The sequence below is a fragment of the Tachypleus tridentatus genome, chromosome 13, assembly GCF_004210375.1.
Source record: "Tachypleus tridentatus isolate NWPU-2018 chromosome 13, ASM421037v1, whole genome shotgun sequence".
Lineage (NCBI taxonomy): Eukaryota > Metazoa > Arthropoda > Merostomata > Xiphosura > Limulidae > Tachypleus > Tachypleus tridentatus.
In genome coordinates this window covers 53,463,084-53,488,243 of record NC_134837.1, presented here as the reverse complement: position 1 = coordinate 53,488,243, position 25,160 = coordinate 53,463,084, and the positions used below count along the sequence as shown (strand labels likewise).

At 35.7% G+C, this 25,160-nt stretch overlaps 1 long non-coding RNA gene and 1 pseudogene across 2 annotated transcripts in view; one reads left to right on the top strand and one right to left on the bottom strand.

Moving 5' to 3' along the window:
* Positions 1-25,160, top strand: part of LOC143238152 (uncharacterized) — a 53,709-nt gene that overhangs the window by 26,157 nt on the left and 2,392 nt on the right. The window contains exons 2-3 of the long non-coding RNA XR_013020433.1: positions 3,668-3,730; positions 10,445-10,607. This is a non-coding gene — a long non-coding RNA (uncharacterized LOC143238152). The remainder of the gene's footprint in view (positions 1-3,667; positions 3,731-10,444; positions 10,608-25,160) is intronic.
* The window catches only part of LOC143238151 (protein tiptop-like), a 79,312-nt pseudogene continuing 73,321 nt past the window's right edge, over positions 19,170-25,160 (bottom strand). Inside the window, exon 2 of the transcript XR_013020432.1 lies at positions 19,170-24,963. The product of XR_013020432.1 is annotated as a protein tiptop-like (transcript). The remainder of the gene's footprint in view (positions 24,964-25,160) is intronic.

Here is a 25,160-nt window from a genome sequence, read left to right as displayed (position 1 = left end):
AAACATGCGAGTTTGTGGAATTTTCTTTATTGTATAATAATACTTAGGTAACTATATTTTTCTCTGCCTACAAAGTGCTTTCAATTATTATGCCAGATCAGATGAGAAACTTTTGAAGTTTTGTTAGGCTTAATCTAGTATTATTGAAGGTTTTACATAGATATTGAAGTTCAAGATAAAAAAAAAACATTTGTATGTAGTTGTTTTTTTATGGCCTAAAAGGCGTAGAAGTTTTAAAAAGTGCAAATTTTCAATAAAATATTTTTTTCATTATTGATTAGATTTTTAACAAATTAATTGAACAGTGATAAGCCTACGGACTTACAACACTAAAATCCAGAGTACGATTTTAGCGGTGAACACAACAGATAATGTGATGTTACTTCGCTCTAAAACAAATATTTTATAATCAATTTGTGTCCTAATGGATGCTCTTTTTTATTTTAATTAAGTGTTACCAGAAAATACGTAATAGGGGGAATTTCTCATGATTATTGGATCTCTTCTTCCATCAAGCGAAATGAAAACCTTGTTACCGATTTCTTGTTCGGTGAGAAAATGTAAGTTCGCATACAAAGACGTGCCATTTTTCTATAAATATTCTCTAGAAAAACTGTCGTGGTTTTCACTGTGCCTTTTCTCTGATGCTTCTAACCTCATCTAGAAAATGTCTAAAGAAAGATGATGAATGTTTGACCCCTCTAGTCTGCCATACTTCTTTGCTGACATATACATGTATTGCGTTATTTGGTTAGTCATAATCGTCACGTTCCACATCAGAAGGAAGCATAAGAAAATGAAATCTTCAGTATGAAGATTCATTGTTGAAGGAACAAAGCCAACCATAACTTTGTACAGATGCAGGGGTTTCTACTTCTCCCACATCAGCGGTAAAAGTTTTGTAACAGAGGAGTTTATGAGTTTTCGATACCAAGAATGTTTTTCCGACAAACAACACGTCTCGATTAAACGGCATTATTTCTCTGTGGGGTTTCATAAATTATTTGTTACTATTGGGTAATTTATAAATAGCATAATAAAAGTATTGGTATGTAAGTAACAAACTACATAATGAACATACTGTTTTGTAACTAGTAGATAACGCAATTAAAATATTATCCTTGGGTAATTAAGAAACTCCACAATGAAAATATCTGACATTTCTTCTTTATTTACCGCTTCCCGAAGACTTAACGGTAAGCTGGTAAGCTATTAACGGTAAAAATCTGAGTTCAATACCCACGACGGTCGCAGCGTAGATAGCGTATTGTGAAGTTTTATGATACAAAGAAATAAAACTTATATAACTTTCGTTATTAATTGTAGAGATTTGGTTATTTAATATAACACATCATAGGCTTAACGAACGTAACATTCTCAACATCACTGATCGCTATAAAAGGCTCTACCATGTAACTAAAGTGGGAATATCATAGCCGTATTTTTTTCTATTATTCTGTAAATAGAACCACGAACAAAATAACTAGTAATACGCTGTTTATGAAAAATAACATTTTCTAATGAAAGTTAACTTATATAAATCAGGCCACAAATACAAAATAAGCAATTGCTCTTCAATAAATCAGAAGTCGTTGTCCACCTACCTGTACGGCAACTAGACTGAAGACTCTTAAAGCTAAAATTCAGGTTTTGCTATCTGCGATGGGCACAACTCAGACTGTCTTTTGTGTAATTTTGTGTTTAATCACAAACAAACAAAAGTCGTTATTTTGTTTTCTTCCTGAATGCAAAACATTCGATCAGTGTGATGGTTATGATCATGGATTCAGTATGATGGTTATGATCATGGATTCAGTGTGATTGTTATGATCATGGATTCAGTAAGATGGTTATGATCATGGATTCAGTGTGATGGTTATGATCATGGATTTAGTGTGATGCTTATGATCATGGATTCAGTATGATGGTTATGATCATGGATTCAGTGTGATGTTTATGATCATGGATTCAGTATGATGGTTATGATCATGGATTCAGTGTGATGCTTATGATCATGGATTCAGTATGATGGTTATGATCATGGATTCAGTATGATGGTTATGATCATGGATTCAGTGTGATGTTTATGATCATGGATTCAGTGTGATGTTTATGATCATGGATTCAGTAAGATGGTTATGATCATGGATTCAGTGTGATGTTTATGATCATGGATTCAGTAAGATGGTTATGATCATGGATTCAGTGTGATGTTTATGATCATCGATTCAGTGTGATGTTTATGATCATGGATCAACTGCTTGCAAGGCAAGAAAATTTCATAGGAAAGATAACTCGGAAATACGAAACTATACTGTTTCAGTCTTATTAGCTATGTGCCATTATTTCATGAAATAATTTCTCCACACAAAATTTTCAACAATAAGTTTTAAAATAAAGATAACACTGATCATTTCAAGGTTGTTCGAAAAACAAACAACAAAAATTGTGTTTTATAAATAATTATCTGCTTTATAATTCTGGTTAATGGTATATCGTTGATTTAATATTCTGGTTAATAGTATACTGTGTTTTTGTTTTTGAATTTCGCGCAAAGCTACACGGGTTTATTGTATTTGTTTCAAAATTTTCGTACAGTAACTATTTGTGCGTAGCCATTCTTAATTTTAGTAGACTAGATATGGGATAATTTGTCAAAATTACCCACCGCCAACTTTTCAGCTGCTCTTTGTCTGACCGAATAGTCAAACTGAAGGGTCCTCTTTAGCGGTAAAGAGATACAAACTGTAAACTATCGGATCCACAGTGCACGCTCGACCTCGGTTTATTGAAGAAAAACTGGAGTATCTGTCCAAAGGATGGATAAAAAAAAAAAACTAGTTTGTAACAATGAATGGAAAATTGTGCTTCTATTTTTTTCCTGACACAATAAACATTAAAGGTGCAATAAAAATACACAAAGATGCCAATACTGAAAATAAAAATGTACTCTTTTCATGAATTCTAACGAAGGCCCGGCATGGCCAAGCGTGTCAAGGCGTTCAACTCGTAATCCGAGGGTCGCGGTTTCGAATCCCCGTCGCATTAAACATGCTCGCCCTTTCAGCCGTGGGGGCGTTATAATGTGATGGTCAATCTTACTATTCGTTGGTAAAAGAGTAACCCAAGAGTTGGCGGTGGGTGGTGATGACTAGCTGCCTTCCCTTTAGTCTTACACTGCTAAATTAGGGACGGCTAACGCAGATAGCCCTCGAGTAGCTTTGCGCGAAATTAAAAAAAACAAACAACAGATTCTAACGATAGTAGTTAAATAATTCTTTCTAGTGATTGGTGACACACAACATCGTCAGTTTTTCTGAAATTAGGTATAAAATTAGTTAGGAGATCCAACCCCCCACCTTTCTCACGACCTTCCTCGTGTAATCCTGTATTGCTGTGTTAAGTTCGGTCCTGATTGCTCAAGATATGTGGAAACAGATACACACACACGCATATTGACGTTTATTTATATAGAAAGCATGTTTAATGTTTTGATTTCGTTCCACAATGTGCTAAAATAGTGAGATTTATGTCATATAAAAACAACACGAAGTATTATTACAAAACGTAACTGAATATACAGATTGTTAATTTGGTTCACAATTAAAAAGTTGTCATTTTATTATGTTAATAATAGTGATAAAAAAAAATCATTTTTTTTCTTTAGAGCTTACACTTACCGATGCCCTGAGTCGTCACTACAAGTCGGCACTCCACACAATTCTTTGAGGTAAGATTTTAGCATCAGATCTGATTGATAAAGAACGAAGCTGGATTATCACCAACGTGGTGATCCACAAAAGATCTATTATAGTTTAAGAGAAACACTGCACATCAAACCTTGGATAAATGAAGTGGAAATTTATGTGTTTTGTGCTTGCGTCATTCATAATGAGCGAACAGGTAAAACTTGTTTTACCACCAATTCAAGGAGGAACAGTCGCGGCTGTCGGCTACGATTTTTCTCACTTAATATCAATATATAATCTTATATTCTTCCATTAGTACAAAAAGACTGCACGTAGTCACTGCTTCATGTAATTTTTTATGTACGCTTTACACATAATTTAGTAGAGTCCATGTTCACATCCCTTTATCATAGTTTGTTTGTTTTTGAATTTCCCACAAAGCTACTCGAGGGTTATCTGTGCTAGCCGTCCCTAATTTAGCAGTGTAAGACTAGAGGGAAGGCAGCTAGTCATCACCACCTACCACCAACTCTTTGGCTACTCTTTTACCAACGAATAGTGGGATTGACCGTCACATTATAACGCCCCCACGGCTGAAAGGGCGAGCATGTTTGGCGCGACGGGGATGCGAACCCGCGACCCTCAGATTACGAGTCGCACGCCTTAACACGCTTGGCCATGCCGGGCCCCTTTACCATAGAAACTAAATTTTACCTTGGGTCCGTAGGTGCACTGTTTGAAGTAGCCCAAGAACTGGCAGTGAGTATTGGTGTTTTCCATTTTTTGGTTTACACAGATTCAAAGATAACTAGTAAAAGTGTTCCTGTTTTATGGAACATTTTAATATAATTGATCTAATTAAGTGTTTTCAAAATGTATTATTCTTTTTCATAGATGTTTGTCAGTAAGAATGTGAAAAGTCTAAACTTGAAAACTATGTGAAAACTCTTAATATATTACGATGTAATAAGACGTGTGTGCATATAACGATCTTATACTATTAAAATAGCTACGTCGTAAATGAGAAAAAAGTTAGAAGCGCCCTCTTTAATGACAGTATTATACGATCAAACTACCTAGATTATGTTTATTGCATACTGTATAGTTTATATAAAGACCGGACGTTGGCGAGGTTCTTATTTGTCATAATAAATACCACTTAACTGGCGACTACGGTTTGATTCTTCTGTCACGATAAATCAGGTTTCAATTACACATTGAAGACCATTCCTGAAAGCCGCCATTTTCATAAATCAGAGCCCAGTCAGGTAAATCACGCCCGCGAGCGCACGAGCATATAAAACAACTGCAGCTTGTATTTTAAGATCAGATGTACACTAATGTTCCGGCTAGAGGAGAAACCTCTGAGCAGACCTAGAAAGAACAACACGAAGGTTTAAACAACAGCGAAGGCGTCTCTATCATAGATTGATAATTACTATGTCAGCCTCTGCCAGGAACGTGGAATTATGCATCTGGGAATCCTAAGGGCGATGACGGTACGGCGAAGCAGACTTGGAAGCTAGCTAACAACTGGCTCGGGATCCTCAACCATGAAGTTGACGGGTGTTGCAGGGAATCTTCTCTGACGGTTAGTGAACTCTTTAGAGCTGCTCCTGGGAGCTCTGCATGATGTTCACGAGATTAGATTGTTCTTTCTCCATTAAGGACCGCACTGGATTATCCGAAAAGTTATCACGATCTCTTTAAAGAAGGTAATTTCCTTCAGTTGGAATGGAAACTGTCTTGGAGTGACATTAACCGAGTAATTTAGAAGCTGGAATGTTGGAAGGTAGTTGGAGTGTTGCAAGTCTTCCGTTTATTTCCAGAAAGTTTACTCTAGACATCGACAACTTACAATTATTTACATACGAACTCGTAAATGTTTTACTTAAAAATATTTGAGATTTTTCTAATTCTTGTGCTCAACGGAAGGACTCAAAAGCAAGGTCAATTTTGTTTTTCACTTTGCTTTCGCCGTCATCAGTAATGTCCTCGTCGAGAATGTACTTAAAATGGTTTAATGTAATAAACGTTTTATATATATATTGCGTAGGAATTTCACAAAGAGACAAGAAGTTAACAATTCTCTTGATAAAATACAAAACAGAAAGAACCAGTTATGTGTTTAAAATCCAATTTTATAATTCCATACACTTTACTAATCTTAATACTAATAACTAACTGGGAGATGTTATCGAATTTAGCGATTTCATTACATTTTTTTGTCCTGGAAAAACAAAACAAAAGCGCTCGACGTGATTCTATCAATTTACTTTTATAAACCTTTTTATTTTCTATATAGAATCGGGAGTAGCTTCGTGATTAGCATGTCGGGCCATAGATCGAAAGGTCTGAGGTTCAAATCGTGATATCGTTCTACCCGCTCCATACTTACAATTGGTATCCTGTTAAGTCAGCAATAAATTTATGAATTTTCAAAGCTAAAATTTGGTTTTCCAATTCCCGTGGCGAAAACAACAAAGATTGCTTATTGCGTGATTTTGCGCTAAAAAAAAAAGAAGAAGCAGTAAAGTCCAAGCTGGGAACGCGTTATAAAAGTGACGATGAAATATATTATTAAATTTTAAAAAGTCAGACAAAATCATTGGTACAGTGGGCACTTCTGGCTGGTTGCTCTCCTTGCTCTTGGTATACAAAATGCGCATTAAGTGCCGCTAAAGTTGAATATTTCTGTGCTAATATTCTTACGTAACTGACTAAAGAAATTATTCAATTTAAGCAGGAATTTGACTTTATTTAACAGAAACCAGTTGAAGATATCAATTTCTCATGTTATTTTGTGTTTTACTTCAACCTCTTTTTATATTTCTTTTTTTTAGGTGATTTTGGTCTTATAGAGGGCGTTTGATTTCTCAGTTTTATTCTGACTGTTTATTTCTACCATAGTAGTAAACTTCTACCGCAGCGGAAAATCACCAACCTTTTCTTTTTATACCACAGGACGAAGTTGGTTAAAGAGGCTTAGTCAACACTGGAAAAAATAGGCTTATCTTTATGTAGTGTATTTCCCAATTTCAATGCGATTCGTTGCACTTTAATTATGCGTTCTTTTGTTTCAGCAGACGATGAATTCTTTCGTGTTTATTTTCTGATGAATCATTTGTGTGTTGGGAATGACCTGACGAGATCATTAATATGTCCCAGAAGGCAAAACTAAAATTATGCCGCCCACGCACTGTGTCTGGATTTTCAAAATCTGTTTCCTTTTTATCCAGCCCCATTCCATGTCAAAACTAATGGCCCCTTAACATTTCTTCATAAGAAACAAATTTTAATGCAACAGGTAAGTTAGATAATTGACTGTTTCATATTTAATCCACGCAAACTAATTTTAAAAAATCTTTGTCAACTGTTGCAACACTGACAATACTGCAACAGACAGTGGATCATATGAAACTATAAATGTTAACACAATGTAAGCTTCAACCTACATACAAATAACTACAATGTGTTAAATATCAAAATTCTTCTATAATTTTATAATCTATAACTAATAATACCATACAAATACTATTATTCAACAACAACGGGTTATAAAATATAAAAGTTTCGTCAGTCTGATATAAAACACGTTAATTAAACACATTCAATTAAGTTTACAATAGTATAGTCGTACAACGCTTATTCCGGAAATCAAATGGAAATGTTTATGGTTGAGCTCTCCGGTTGTCATACATGTGTCATCGGTAAGGGCTAAGCCTACTCCTGTCTCTCATAACGCAATTCCTAATAGGCCTATTTACGCGTCTCAGGTCTTGCTTGTTCCGTTACTTTGTTTCCGGTGATCCAGCAATGATCCTGCTTGGTCATTTTCAGCACAATAATGATTCCCCACAAAATAAACATGGGTAAAAAAATCAGTGTCTGTTTATGACGAAAACAAAATAATACAAAAATAAAGCCCAAGGAATTACAATTAATCGAGTAGCATGGAACATAAACGTAGGATTTTCCTTTTCAGCAGCAATTCACCCTTTTTTCTATTTTTTATTATGCAGCGCCACACGACTTTTCAACCGTGATGAAAATAAATATCGACTGCCGGAGAAATCTTTCACAAAACGAAGAAATAAACAAAAGATAATCGAAAATTCAGAATCAAATTGAGAAATTAAAACTATATGATAAAAATTCTGTTTAAATTTAGAAAATCAAAAAGTCTAAATTAGATAACAAAAAATAAAAAGTTCAAATGGAATATATATGAAATCGACATTCCTTACGTGAGTCACCGTAAGATCATAAATAGGTTTGTTATCTTAAACCGGAGAGAGTATGTATTAAGGATTCTAATTATTAGTCACATCACAAGTTTTATGCGTATTTCTAAACTTGTGCAAAAGGGAGAGAAAAAAATAGAGAAAACGATTGTTTGCGTTTGCAAGTTAAGAAAGGATTGTATGTTTACTACTGAATCAGGCCCGGTATGTTTAGATGGTTAAGGCACTCGGCTCGTAATTCGAGGGTCGCAGGTTCGAATCCCTATTATATCAAACATATTCGTCCTTTCAGCCGTGGGGGCATTACGTGACGGTCAATCCCACTATTCGTTGGTAAAAGAGTAGCTCAAGAGTTGCCTTCCCTCTAGTCTTACACGCTAAATTACGGACGGCTAGCGCAGAGAGTTCTCGTGTAGCTTTGCGCCAAATTTAAATGCAAACAAACTACTGAATCACGAACTGTATACAAAGATGGATTTTCCGATTTCTGGGGAAATATTTCGTTTATTAACGATTATTACTTCCTGTTATGTATAAGAGTAGCCATCTTGGGGACACCACATAAATCGTGAAGAATTCCACATTGAATCGAGTGTGATATAACTAGTTTGTGAGATTAACTAATAAGTATTTTGTAAAATCATTTATTTCTAAGAATCTTTTATCGAGTGCATTTTAATTCTTAGTTTGTTTGTTTTGAATTTCGCGCAAAGCTACTCAAGGGCTATCAGCACTAGCCGTTCCGAATTTTGCGGTGAAAGACTAGAGGGAAGGCAGCTGGTCATCACCACCCATCGCCAACTCTTGGGCTACTCTTTTACCAACGAATAGTGGGATTGACCGTAACATTATGACGCTCTTACGGCTGAAAGGGCGAGCATGTTTGTTGCGACCGGGCTTCGAACCCGCAACCCTCAGATTACGAGTCGAACGCCTTAACCCACCTAGCCATGCCGAACCATTTTAATTCTTAACCTTTGGCCCTCTGAGAAGACCTGATAAAAGCCACTGGCGACGAAGCTGGGTGTAAGGGGCACGATCTCACACTAGAACACAGAAAAGTTAGGCCTACAAATCATATTTGGAATTTTTCATACTGGAATATTGACATCAGTTCACCTACAAAAGTTGTTTATAGCATATCATTGTCTTAAGGACTTTAGAAAGATTGAAATGTTTTGGAATTGTCTTATTACGCCTTTCCTAAAACATGTTCGCTATAACGTTATAATCCCAATATTTGTTGGTAAAAGAGTAGCTTAAGAGTTGGCGGAGGGTGATGATGACTAGTTGCCTTCCCTCTAGTTTTACACTGCTAAATTAGGGACGGCTAGCGCAGATATCTCTCGTGTAGCTTTGCGCGAAATTCAAAACAAACCAAAATCAATGTTTCCCATAAAAACATTAGAACAAGCATTTAAAAAAAATCAAAAGAACTCTATAAAAAACCAAAAACATTAGGACAGTTTTCTAATATCTTTTTATCACGTTGTTTTTTGCTTTTTAAAAAGAAAAACACCAATATCTTCTTACGCCCTACCATTTCACCAATTTCTCTTTCCCTGAGCATCCCGTGTATTCCAATCCCTTTCTTTTCCCAAACATACTAGATATCCTGAGTTCACCCATATCTCTCCTGGAACTTCCTCTAGGAAGTTCAACCGTCTTTCTTTCTGAACATACTGACTACTCAAACCACTTTACCCATCTCTCTTTTCCAGACTGTCTCGTGTATTCCAACCTCTTTATTTCTCCCTCTATCTCCCTGAACATACTGACTATTCAAACCACTTTACCCTGTTCTCTTCCCGAACTTCCTGAATATTCCAATTATTTTATCGAATTTAAATAATGGTGTAAAACATTTATGCAATATGAGCTGAACAGTTATATTTGGTTTTACAAGAAAAATTAGTATAAATATAGCCGTAAACAATTTAGTAATTGTGTAAAACACATATGTAGTATGAACTGTACTGCTATAATTGATTTTACAGATATTCTTAGGAGAAAATTGAGATAAATATTACAGTAACAGTTGCAGGAACCCCAAGAAGTATGAGTTATGTTAGACTGTGTTTTACGTATGGTTTTAGAAATAAAATCTAAGCTGATTATTGTGTTTAGCGTTTCAGTTTTAAGTATGCAGGACATATAGGCAGAGGTTCAACCACTATTAGTTCGTTGCATGTCTCTGCTCACGAGGATTTTCGCTCAATAGTGGCTGGAAAACAGCATCAAATGTTCAAAATGTTATTTACATCAGTCATGTATGAGACATTAAACTGTATTCAGTAGAAGACTGGCTGACGCTAGTAAGGAACGATCCTTCACAGAGCAGTAAATGACACAAATACAACAAAAAAATATTCAGTACCATATCACTCATGACAAGAGTACTAGTTGGAATGTGATTAGTGTCTAAATCTTACTTATCTTTATAAAATTTACATTAAGTTAAATAACCAAAATTTGCAATTTAATGTATGCTTATGTGTGTTTTTCTTACAGCAAACATACATCAGGATATCTGCTGTGTCCACCGAGTAGAATGGAACCTTAGATTTTAGCTTTGTAAATCCGAAGACTTACCGCTGTCCCAGAAGGGGACAACAACTTAGTAGAACGCTAAAACAAGAATCAAATGGATATAAATAAAGTGTATATTTTACCAGTAAGTACTAGTAATTATTATACATCAACAGCCTTGCTATTTAACAGTGCAGATACTGACACGCCCTGCATGGCCAGGTGGTTAAGGCATTCGACTGGTAATCTGAGGGTCACGGGTTCTAATATCCGTCACACTAAACATGCTCGTCCTTTCAGCCGTGGGGGCGTTACGGTTAATCCAACTATTCGTTGGTGAAAGAGTAGCCCAAGAGTTGGCGGTGGGTGGTGATGACTAGCTGCCTTCCTTCTAATCTTTCACTGCTAAATTAGGAACGGCTAGCGCAGATAGCCTTCGTATAGCTTTACGAGAAATTAAAAAAACAAAACAAACAAATACTGACGTGAATAATTTACTAATACAGTATTAATAGTCATCACACAAGAAAACTGCTGTTACCGTACTAACTTAAATATCATCAAAAATATTAAATGATCCAATAATTATTTTTACTGGTAATCATCATGTATTAAAAATAGTTACCAGCTTAGATACTGGTAGAAATATTTAACGATCCTTTGTCGAAATTTTAGAATGATCATTATACATAAAAACAACAACAAATTGCTGATTACTGCATTAGATACTGACAGGAATATTATACCGATTCAATGGTAGACTCTACTAGTAATCGTCTACTAGTTACTAGATTAATATACTGACAGCAATATTATAACGATCCAATGGTAGACTCTACTACTAATCGTCTACTAGCTATTAGATTAATATACTGACAGCAATATTATACCGATCCAATGTTAGACTCAACTAGTTACTAGATTAATATACTGACAGCAATATTATACCGATCCAATGGTAGACTCTATTAGTAATCGTCTACTAGTTGCTAGATTAATATACTGAAAGCAATATTATACCGATCCAATGGTAGACTCTACTAGTTACGAGATTAATATACTGACAACAATATTATACCGATCCAATGGTAGGCTCTACTAGTAATCGTTCACTAGTTACTAGATTAATATACTGACAACAATATTATACCGATCCAATGGTAGACTCTACTAGTAATCGTCTACTAGCTATTAGATTAATATACTGACAGCAATATTATACCGATCCAATGTTAGACTCTACTAGTTACTAGATTAATATACTGACAGCAATATTATACCGATCGAATGTTAGACTCTACTAGTTACTAGATTAATATACTGACAGCAATATTATACCGATCCAATGGTAGACTCTATTAGTAATCGTCTACTAGTTGCTAGATTAATATACTGACAGCAATATTATACCGATCCAATGGTAGACTCTAATAGTAATCGTCTACTGGTTACTAGATTAATATACTGACAGCAATATTATACCGATCCAATGGTAGACTTTAATAGTAATCGTCTACTAGTTACTAGATTAATATACTGACAGCAATGTTATACCGATCCAATGGTAAACTTTAATAGTAATTGTCTACTAGTTACTAGATCAATATACTGACAGCAATATTATACCGATCCAATGGTAGACTCTAATAGTAATCGTCTACTAGTTACTAGATTAATATACTGACAGCAATATTATACCTATCAAACAGTAATTTAAATTGTGATAATTACACATCAAAATTACCAGTTAAGATGTTTATGAAATAAGGTATATTATCCTGATCTGTACAGAAATTTCTGTAGAACACGTAAAATTTCAAGACTACAGAAACATTTCAGGCCTGTGTAATCAGTAATTCAACTAAATTTCTATTTGGAAGCTTCCTAAACTGGACAAACATGGCCAGGTGATTAGGGCGCTCGACTCATAATCTGAGGGTCTCGAGTTCGAATCCCCATTTCACCAACCATGCTCGCCCTTTCAGCCGTAGATCATTATATTGTGTTGATCAATCCCACTACTCGTTAGTAGGGAAACAGCTTAAGAGTTTGTGGTGAATGGTGATGACGAGCTATTTTCTCTAGTTTTACACGACTAAATTAAGGATGGCTAGCGCAGTGAGTTCTCGTGTAGCTTTGCGCCAAATTCAAAACAAAACTATTAATATTGACATTGTTAATTAATAGTTCTGCAATATTTTGATTTTTTTTACTGATAATAGTTTTCCTCTAAATTCAATAGATACTTAAACTTGGGTCGTAATATTTTTTGTTATTGTTTCTTTTATCACACATCTCTTTTCAAAACGACGTTGAAAACCTTTGGTCACTGTAATTAAAGGGCAAACAGAATTATGCAAGTGGAAGGTTTTATGAAGACAGTTTTCAGTGGTAACAGAGGAAGACTAGATGTGGGGGTGGTATTTTACACGATCTTTGTCGATGAAAACTAATCAGTAATTCGTGCAACAAGGAGTGTAGTTCTCGTCCCTGAGAACACGCAGAATGGTGGGCGTGGCTTCAACTCAAGATCCCTGGATCCAGACCCTACAAACGTATATTCAACTGTATGATTTATAACAAAATCATCTGATTTTATTAGACACGTACTATCCCACAATAAAAAAAATCGCAAGTCGCTTAACGTTTGTTCATCTTCTTACAACTTCTACTCTGGTAAAATCGTTGAAAATATTTCTGGGCTTCACACCTTAGGGCTTCTTCGAGCTATTGTTTTGAAGAAATAAAAACGTCCTTTAAATACCATGTTCGAATATTTACAATTATTGCATTCATAGGACACCTTGTTTCTTGGCTAATATTTCACATACCTAAAACATCACACTTTTACTCTGTCTACTTCGAGAACTAATCATTTTTGTTCATTTTACATAAATATAGCGTCTTCTTGTTGTTTTAGCGCAAAACTATACAATGGGCTACCTGTATTCTACCCACCGCGGATAATCGATCCGCGGATTAAAAATCTGTAACTTCTCGCTAACCCATCAGGGATCCACACAATATAACAAAATATGCACAAACCATAAAGATTTTTCACATAAATCTTCTGCTTTTTAAGGGATTTTTTTAATGGATCTGAAGGCTATTATGGTTTAAGTCTACCTGAATGACGTTTTGGCTTCTATACTAATGTTAACAGAACAGTACGGGCGTGGTGAATATATGTACACCATCTGATGTTAACACAACAGTATGGTCGTGGTGGACACATGTATACTATATTGTAGAAACTTTTCTTCATCAGTTTAGACTTGATAGACACTAACGTCCAGAAACATTCTGGATGTAAGTTGTTTTTCCGAAAAATTAAAAAAAAAGGTAATAACACATTCTGTACAACATTACAGCACCTTCTGCAGCTCACACTATGACAACAATAATAGAACAAAGTTACAGCATCTCTAGTAGTTTAAACTTTGGGAACAACAACAGAACAACATTACAACACCTTTAGTAGTTTAAACTACGGGAACAACAATACAACGGCATTACAGCACCTTCAACAGCTCACACTGTCGGATCAATAGTAGAACAACATTACAGCGCTTTCGGCAGTTCACACTATTGAGATCAACCCAGATCTTTTAGTAGTTTGCACTACGGGAACTTTTATTTTTACTCTTAAAGAATTGTATGGATTTATTTTTGTTGATGGGATTTCTAAACGCAAAGCTACATAACGATTTATCTATGTTACGATCACCGCCGGTAACGAACATCAGTTATAGTGTCAGCGTCAAATTTACCGCTGAGCCACCAAGTAAATGAAAAAGGTGACACGTGGTTTATAAGAACACACAGCACATTTCTAGTCATTTATTTTCCATAATTTGCATTCTAATCACCATTGAAACCGAGCTTTCCTGTTTCCAATGGAAATAAACAGTTTTTGGGCCGGTTGTGACAGTTTTTGTCATAATCTTCGCATGCTATAGTAACTGTTCAACTGGAACAGTTTTATGTCGTTTCACTTTAAAAGCCTGTCCAATCTTTCCCTTTTTCTTCTTCTGTCATCAGTGATTGACGTTCAGTTTTTCTTGGTGACAAACGTATTCCCTTACAATTACCGCCGTTGAGAAACTTTGATAACAGGTGGCTTTAAATAGGCTGCTAAGAAAACTATCTTGAAGGAAACTTTGCTCTCACTCTTTAAACTTAACGTTAATTACACCTCTGGATTTATTGACAGAAATGATCATCCAACATGCCACATATTAATTTTTTTTCTGCATATAAATTGGCACGAAGTATTATACAAATGTCTGTGAAAGGATTGGTTTGTTTTGAATTTCACGCAAAGCTACACGAGGGCTATCTGCGCTAGCCGTCCCTAATTTAGCCGTGTAAGACTAGAGGGAAGGCACCTAGTCATCACCACTCTGCAAACTCTTGGTCTACTCTTTTACCAAAGAATAGTTGGGTTGGCCGTCACATTATAACGCTCCCACGGCTGAAAGGGCGAGCATGTTTGCTGTAACAGGTATTCTAGCTCACAACCCTTATAGTACAAGTCGAGTGCCTTAACCACCTGGCCATGCCGAGCCATGTGTGAAAGGAGAGATCCTTGTAAAGTGGTCAGTTAGTGTAGGCGTTGAATGCTAGAATGTTTGGCCACTGAGGGAAACAGGCATCTAGAATGCAAGTTTTATTTTCCAGTCACTGGTTATAACTAAACTATTACGGGGTTATTGTGGTTATATTACAATTGACCTATAAAAGATAAAACTTTTAATATTTCAAATGATAACAACGGATAGACCAGAAGACTACATACAAGTGGTTCAAGCAAGACCTGGGCTTCTTAATGTGATCATGAAGACACGCAGATGAGAGTAAGTCTAAGAAAATAGTGTCTATAAATATTAGTTTGAGCTTTAATTTATTTTTAACTTTTTTCTCTCTCTAAGGTAAATGTCTACACAGGCACTTTTTAGTCGGCTAAACCGACATATAAGATTCAGTACTTATAGTGTGGCATTTTAATTTGAAAATATCTAAAGAAAAAAAGGGCAAAATTAGTATAATATTGAACAAGTTCCGTACCTTTAGCACGTTATAAAGAAACAATCATTCCCAACTGACCAGAGGTTAATTTTGACTGGTAAAATGTTTAAAATTAGGGTTACTATACTTGAAACCTATATGGCTCCGATTTGGTCGTTTAACCAAAGTATCGTTCAATGTAGTGTATGAATACCTGAAGACGTTAACTTGGAAATAAAAGAAACGAAATTATTGACATCTTAATAAAGAAAGGAAGAGAAAAGTGATTTAATTTCACTAATTTTCATATTTGTTGTCCATCAGATTTTGGGGCACTGATTCAGCTCGATCTGGAATACTAAGCGATTGATAACACAGACGTAGACATCTGAATTTTATAACAACTTTTATGAAATTGTAAAAAAAAAAATGCATTTATTAAAATTAACTTCAAATTTAATAAATAATTTTTTTGGTTTGAAATGGAAGTGAATGCACTTCAAAAAAAAAATGTTATAGTTTTGCATAGCATGAAAATTATATTGTATGCTGTGCAACATCTTAATACACGTGACGTCACAGAAATTTATGTCCCTTTCGTCCTATAATCAAAGTAAAATATTTTTCATTTTTATCAAAGAATTCCAAAACTAGGTTACAGTATAACATATTCTTAACGTAAATATGAATGGAAGTGGCATAAAAAAAACTTGAAATGTCAGAGTTAGGCGTTGTTTGTACACAAATAACATAAAGTACCATTGCATGTCAATTTAGATTTTTCATTTAAAAACAAAACGTTATTGACTAATGATATTTGTTTCAGTTTCAAAATTTAAAATATTCTGACTTTATTTCAGCAAAAAAACAATTCACTGAATATTACCATCTAAGTTTATTTTATAGTAGTATTTTCTTGGAAACACAATATCCCATACGAAATGACAAAACTATCATCAAAATAATAAATGGTTTTGGTTTTGTTTCTTCGCAGATGTATACATGTAGTAAATATTCTTACTTTTTTCTGTTTACTACAGGTGTCAAATTACCTGGTAGGATTCCCAGATTTATGGGAAATTCACCACTTATGAGATGGGGGGAATTAAAGCATGAGAGAAATCGGGAGGCATGAGAAATTTCGTCATCTTTATGAGATTAATTCTCAGTATTTTCTTTATCTGTTAATAACTTCTATATTGTTTATGCCTCTATTATATCACTTTTATTAACATACATAACGCAGACGATGGAACAAGTTTGAGATGTCTAGGCCTAACCATATATATGCGTACTAAAGTTGTTGTTTGTTTTGCATCCAGCCCCAGTTTCCACCGTTTATGGTTACAACTGTACTGTTAAGTTTCCTTCCTTTCTCCTGGACAATGATGCGTAGATGTGACTAACAATCATGTTTCACCTCATATACTTCTCATTTTCTTGTTTTCATCTTCATCGTGCTGAAAAGACGCAAAAAACGCACTTTACGAGATATACTTTAGCACGCTTCTTGTAACTTCCATCAGGTAAGTTCAGAGGTGTAGTGTTGTCAGGAAACCGTTTCGGCACTTGGAATATGTATACAAAAATACTTTTAAACTTGAAATTGTGTTTCATAGCAAACTCTCGAAGTGTCAGCTAACACTCTGGCTGTTTGTGATCCAATGTGTCTACTGCTATAGCTCTTCGAGACCGCCCAGCACACACTCTGTCGCTCTCCCTCAAGAGCTGGCATTAGGCGCTGTGCGACCGCCTCCAGCTCAAGAGCAGGTTTTAAGAGGTTAAAATGTTCTTGCCATACGTCACACGATTATGAACACAAGCGAATATGGTATTAAAACACTTGCTAAAATCAGTTTTGAAATGTTGCCGTGTTTAAATGTACACGTTTTAAAAAGAGATATTATTTAGATAATATGTAAAGAATGTTTGTGTGTGTGTTGTGCTATTATACACAAAGGGCTATCTGTGCTCTGTCCATCATGGATATCGAAGCCTGGTTTCTAGCAGTACAAGTTCGCAGACACCCCATTGTGCTACTGGAGGCTTACAAAGAATGTTGCTTTTTTAATAATTCGTGTTGGCAGAACATGTGTGCAAAGCATTATAAAAGACAGTTATTAATACTATAATCTAATTAGGAATATAGAAAGTTAGTGATATATATGTTTGTAAAAGTTGCTTAATGTTACTTGTATTTCTATGGTACCAGTTGTTGTGCTTGTTTATCGTTTCTTTGTTACTTAATTTAAAGGAAATTAAGTTCCGTGTTTTCTCTCAATAAATATATATATATTGTAAGTGTTTTGAAATAATTAACGCTGTATATATTTTCTAAGCTTACAAAAATGGAAGTTAGCTTTTGCACACAAGATCAGCGCATCTAATAAATTTCGATACGCTGCAGCATTATATTAGCGGGTAAGACCAAACATGCTCGCCCTTTCAGCCGTGGGGGCGTTATAATGTTTCGGTCAATCCCACTATTCGTTGGTAAAAGAGTACCCCAAGAGTTGGCGATGGGTGGTGATGACTAGTTGCTTTCCCTCTAGTCTTACACTGCTAAATTAGGGACGTCTAGCGCAGATAGCCCTCGAGTAGCTTTGCACGAGATTCAAAACAAACCGAACCAAACCTACAACCCTACTACCTGAAAGCCCCCTCACCAGGAGCAGAGTAGTATGCTAAAAATCGGGTTTCGATATTCCCAGTAGACAGATCACATATAACCCATTGTGTAACTTTGTGCTTAATTATAAACTACCTGATCTGATTTCAGAGTTTTAGTAAAGACTGAGTAATGTTAGAACAAATTACAGTTTTGGCTGTGTCATGTTAACTCTAGTTTAGGTTAAAAAAATCGTGTGATGGCTGTAAAGTAAAATCCAGGTAAGATTGGGTGGGGCTTTTGTCAATTTCCGGCTAAGAAAAAAAAGAAATAATTTCTCAATACACCTCTCTCTCCTCACACACACAAAATTGAATGGTTAGTTTAAAGTGTGACAACACCTCAAGAAGTGCACTGATAAGGGTGTTATGTTGAAGAGTACTTTTTAAATTATAGGCAAAGTGATGATACGTAAACACTAAGTTAAAAATACAAGTGTTACTTATGACTTCTATCAGGAGGGACTGGTTGTAGCCTGAAATTGTATCCGAGTCCTGACACCTGAAAAATGTGTACATAAAAAATGAGTTTACACCCGAAATTGCCTTCGTAACAAATGCTTGAAATGTCGGATAACTAGTCTAAAGACGTGATGGTAGCCGAGAAGATCGCAGTTAAAGGAGTTGTGTGGAGATGTGGACGTAAGACGAGAGGTAAACTTGTATCGGTGTTGCCCAACAGTTAATGACGTCAGAATTAGCGAGATAAACTATCAAACCACTTTTTATTCGAAACCTTGGAGGTTGAAGTTAACTTGTTGTTTATTTATTTTTCATTTTATTATAAACGTTATATGAAGTCTAAAAGTAACTTTTATGGACTTAGCTTAAAACCTATAAAAATGAATTTAAATATATATATTTTTTGTATTCCTCAAAAATGTCGAGATGGTGCTCAATTCTTTGAGGAAACTATAATATCATTCATTCGTCAGTAATTAATTGGCTGTCAATGTAACAGATGTTTTCGATTTTATTAGAAAATTTGTTAAAGTTGCGATTAATTCTGAAAAGTAACAGACACACTAACAAATGGAATCAGTGACAAACAATTTTTTAATAATCCAACAATCAAAAGTGAATCATTTAGAGTAGAAATAAATAACGACAGATCACGGTTTATTTATACTCTCGAAACCATGTCTATTTACAATGAAAAAAAAAAAGAAAGCACTTGCAAATAAACCATGACAATGAACATCCAAGACTAAAAACATAACTTAAGTTCAACTGTTTTCAAGCAAAAAAGATTAATAACTACATTTATTCTGTACATAAAAATAACGTCCTCTGTCACACATCACACACTCTCGAATCCAGATGTTTCTTACAATGAACATATAGAGAACAATGTATATATTTATATATATATATATATATATTTATTTATAAAGAAATTGATATGCCTTTAAAACACAGTACTTTCATTTTACATCTCCCAACTTTCATAATTGAAATATTTTACATCTATTATCTGTAGGGTATGATATTAACATGTTTCACAAGTGTAAGTATACATATATATATATATATAAAAGTCGAAATCCTTATTATATGAACACAGCAAAAAACAAAGTAATTCTTGTTTTATTGTTTTCACGACTGTGCTTCAAACTCTCCTGTAGAACGAGAGGTACACGTGAATAAAGTAAGAAAAAGAAATTTGTATTTTACAAGGGAGAAAACAAAAATAAAATAATTAGGTCTGTGTTTTCAGTAGCGATAAAGAGTATTTAAACCATTAAAAGTAATTGTGTTGCGAATCTTATTAATTTTACAGTTTTTTAAGACATAGAAATTGGAAAGTTTGAGTAGTATTCGTTTAAGAAAGAACATGTGATATTCACGTTGTTATATAAAACGAATCACGTGAAAGTTTCTTCCACAAAACATTAAATATTACTATAGTGTTTTTTATTTAAACGTAACTCTTATTAATTATATTTTTTCGAATTTTCAAACATGTTGCCTCGTCATTGAAATAATTAAAAATTCTAACTTCCATTCTACTCGATGCTTGTGATGTAAGTATGGCATTGATAATATTAGAGAGAGAAAATGTTCGAAGGACTTGCACGAGTCTAAGAGTCTTATTTAAAAGAGTGTGTGTGTTGTGTATTTTCTTATAGCAAAGCCACATCAAGCTATCTGCTGTGTCCACCGAGGGAAATCGAACCCCTGATTTTAGCGTTTTAAAGCCGTAGACTTTCTGCTCTCTCAGCGGGTGACATTTAAAAGTGGCAGATAATCTTATAGAAGCAGAGATAATGAACTGTGAAGCTTCACACAATCTCATAGTTTATTGTAAGGAGGTCGTTGTTTTTTAAACATTCAAGCAGAACATAATTCCCCAAATTAGCTTGATTTAGTTATTCTATTTCACTGACTTGTGCTACCCTTCTGCCTTTTATTATCCTTGAAGCATAACACGAATGAAGTGGAGGGGTAGTTTAAAGACATTTGATGTAAGTTTCAAAATATACTGAACCAGAAAGAATAGAAATTAGAAATAGTTTAGATGAAATTAGAGCAGTGAAACATTTAAAGGAAAGTGACACTGTTATTTACAAGAAAGAAACCAGTTAATAGGCAGTCATATAAGCCAGGTCACTAGCAATGTTCTTGCTTCCGTCAGCTTTGCATAGGCTGAGTTAAAGCTTTGAAAGATCTATTAACTTAATAATAATTAATTCCTTACAGTGGTATATTAATTAACAATGTTACTGTTCGTGTTTAATAATAAATTTTAATTCATCTTGCGAAATTAGAGCACAAAGCTGCATAATGGGCTACTTGCACTGTGCCTACTGCAAGGACTGAACCCTAGACTTTAAGAAATAAGAATAATTTAAAGATTTAAGGAGATGTGTTATTGATCTTTAATTCACACTTTGTGTTATTTTTACTAATTATATATTTTTCGAATGAGATCGAAGCTCAAACTAATCTTTGTCACACCTCACAAACGTCGGAAGTGAAAGTGGGTTCAACGACAAATCAACAAGAAGATTTGGTTGTTTTAGAGAGCGAAGTCACTGCGCGGAATCGAACTCTGGATTTTACCACAACAGGTTCGAAAACATACTGCTGTCCCTCCGGAGGACCAGTAACATACTGCTGTCCCTCCGGAGGACCAGTGAAAATAGCTACTTTAAACTTATCTTCATTAATGACTTCACACAAGCTTCAGTTGTTCAGTCTTGGAGCTAAATTACTCCATGACTTAATCGGTCTTGTTTCTGCAGAAGAACTCAGCTAAAATGCCGCAGGGCTTGAAAAATATATTAAATTTTAACATTGAAATGCATTTCGTCACAGATGTATAAATTACACTGTATGAGATAAATCTTCAGTCGATGCCTACTGTTCTGATCCAACGAGTTTTAAATATTTTTCAATTAAAGTGTTAAATGTTCTGAAGGTAGAACTAAAAAAAATCAATAAGTACAAAAAAGTCGTTTTCCGTAATCTAAACACGAGTAATTTCAGTAACAACACACCAAATGCGTTTATTCATTCACACGTACTTGCTGGACAATTCTTTGGCTAATTCCGTGTACTTCAAAAACTTGGAGTGACGACTCTCCTCTTCAGGTAGTGGGGGTGGAAACTCCTTCAAAGGAGTAGCAGGGTCCGGAGAGCTCCTACTACCAGATGGAGATTTCCAAGTGGAGTCGACGCCATCTTTAACAAAGTGTACTTTACTTAGATGGTGCCTGTAGGCACCCTTGGAAATAAAATGAGTGTCACAAAAGGCACATCTCATTACCGAGTCTGATGCTGTCGCCTCATTACACGCCCAACTGAAAGCTAAGAGAGATCCTTGCGCCATCTGATGGTTAGGCTTAGTGACTGTAACCTCTGTTTTGTCTAAAAGTTTTTGTAATTCTTTGAGTGGATGGCCTGATGAAGACTCTTGTACAGATAAAGTTTTGCTTTTATACATTTTCCCCTTCTTTCTTGGCTCTGTGCAGGATAACTCCGATGTTTTAAAAGATCTTTTTTTTTTACTTAGATCTTGCGCACCTCTTATTTTCCTATTTTGTGCTTTATCCTTGTCGAGAAGGTTCGCATTTATATTTTCAGAAACCGAAACTTTACAGGGATACGTCTCGGGCTTTCCACGATCATCACTCACCGATGCAATATCAGAACCATGTTCATCGAAAAGCAAAGTACCATGCTCACCCGATGTCGCTGTATCAGCCACACAAACAAACTCTGTAGAACCTGCACGAGGAGGTAATGCACCATCTGAAGTGGAAGTTGATGAACCTAACGCGGAGGAAATTGGCGTTTCGCACGCAACAGTAGTCGATGTACTACAAGTACTGAGTGCTAATGTAGCATCAGCTTCGGAATTTAATGTACCATTTACTTCAAAGGGCGTAAAAATACACTCGGGTGAGGTAGATTTTTCATTAGCACCAAAGATGTTCGACGTACAACGTGCACCAGTTGATGCATCGCACACACCATAATTCGGGTTAATGCACACGCTTTTAGAGGATTTAGCTTTAGGAAGCGGTTCCCCAAAATTGTTGTCGCAGCTGGATTCTGAACTATTTAATTTGAGGGTTAGTGAACACTTCATTGAAGAATCACTTGAACTCATACAGACCTCTGGGGATTGTGGATTCGGCTCATGGGTTGACGCTGTGTCTGGGCAGTAAACCCCTTTACGATTGTTGCGACTCATGTGGTAACTGCTAGTTTCTTCTGTAGTAGGAAATGATGTTAATAAGGTTTCTTGATTGGTCGCAGACGATTCTGAACATGATGGTGAATCACCTGACATCTTGGGTTCATCTAGTTGTTTGTCATTTGTTATTTGACTCTCTTCTTCAGCTGATAAAGGGCTCAAAAAGTTGCTCAAGGACTTCTCTGAATCAAATAATCCTTTTGATGAGACTAATGGTTTTCCAAAACTTTCATTCCCCAAACTTCCGGATTTGTCAGTGAATCCTGGAGAATTCCAGGGTGGGCACACCTCTTCATCTATTCCTAGTCTTTGCAGGATTCCTTGTGAACAAACGCTATGTTTCTTGTTTTTATTTTCAAAACTCTTTTCAATTAATCTTTCAATAGCATTTAACACTGACGTACTGTCTCCTGATTCTCCACATTCCCGAGCTTCCTCGACGAGTGGATCCTCATGTTCAATCTTGATGGTGACAGTTTCAGTTTTAGTTGAGTTAGACGAAGATGGCCGTTGCTTATCGCTTGAATGTCCTTGAATTTCAGCTAATGGTGCTTTCGGAAGGTCTTGCGATTTTGAGCTTTGGATGCAATTTTTGATGTGAAATACAAATTCTTTGGCATCAACCTTTTCTCCACATTCTTCACATGACACCCTTCCCTGTACAGGCTCTACTCTAGATGATGGACATTTTTCTTCACATTTTACTTGACTGAATTTGTTTAGTTCCAAGCGCTCAAGTTCCAGAAGTTTTCGGACTGGAAGAGATTTTTTTCTTCTTTCTTTGGTCTGTCGACGACGCCCACCCCCTTCTGTAATTGAGCGTAATATATGTTCTTTATAATGAGCATTTTTCACCATATGATAGCTCAGCTCTTTCAGACTTCCAAAGGTTTGGTCGCAAACTTTACACGTAAGAACAGCGTTAAGATGAGATTGAGAGGACATTTTGTCCTCCAGACTCCTCCAGGAGATGAGCTGCTCTTGACTGATGATGTTTATGTAGTGCTGTGTAACTCGCATGTGAGTTGTCATGTCTGCCAATGTTTTAAACGACTGTCCGCACCACATACATTTTAAAATTTCTTTTGTTTGTTCTTCGCCCTTACCAAGCCATACGTCCTGGCCTCTTACAAGTTTCGAGGGAGTGGTACGGATTCCTTCACTGTGTACGTTCCACTTCCGCTTGCTGTGGTAAACCTAGCAACAGAGGCCGTCGTTACGGAAGAACTAATTGCCGTAGAAGATGGAAATGACGCCTGCATGCCGGCCATACCACATCGACGGCTGTGTTTCATGTGGACTGTCATCTCTGTCAAACTCTGAAAAGATTCTTTACACCACACACAGGTAAAGACATCTTTTGTCTGTTCTTCGCTCCTACTGATCCATTGGCTCTGCCAGGGATTCTGTCGTATCCCTTGACGATAACCATCAGACTTAGTAAGGGTATGGTTTCCCAGGAGACCACCATTCCCAGTATTACACAGGTTAGTCTTTAGAACATGGTTCTTAGTGGATGAACATTGTACACTAGTAGCTGGAGAAATTAGAGATGATGTATATTTATCAATGCCTTCAGCAGGACTTAGCTTACCATTCCATGTTGACGTATGGTAATGTGGCTTGACCTCCATGGTAGTTACATCTGCTATGGTACCAACCCATGGGTTACCGAGTTTGGTAGAATGCCTTTCATTATGGTTCACTTTGGTAAATTTGGAATAGCCACTAGACACAATTTTATCATGCTGGAGAGACAAGTCCAACGGTTTATCTTGCGTTTCTGGACTGAGCCTATTTTCGTTTGTATTTTCTGGAGTTTTTAAACAGTTATCTCTCTTTAAGCTAAAGTCTAAAGGACCATCGTCATCCATGTGTTCACAAGAAGAATTCAGATTTTCTGTTGTTATAACCATTTCGTGACGATCCCTTGGCTGGAAAACTGGTAAACTCACTCTTTCTGTTAACTTTGATCTTCCTTCTTCGACAATTTCCAAGGCAACAGTCGAAAGAGACCCGATGCTCAGATCGGGTTCACTTTGATCACTTGATTTCTCGTCACTTACTGTTTCGGAGATAGCGGAGGGCGTAGATTCGGTATTTTTCCTGGAATCTCCTTCCTCCCCTACAAAGAAAGGATACACAGTTTAGAAATGTTTCTGCTAGATCTGACCATTTTTCGTGAATAATTTATTCTTGCTATAAAGTATAAATAAAAACACTGGGCATTAACATAAAAAACCTATAAAATTCCTTACGACAATTCGCAAGAAATCACAATCTTGTAGTTCTATACAAGTTATAAATCGTATATCCCATCAC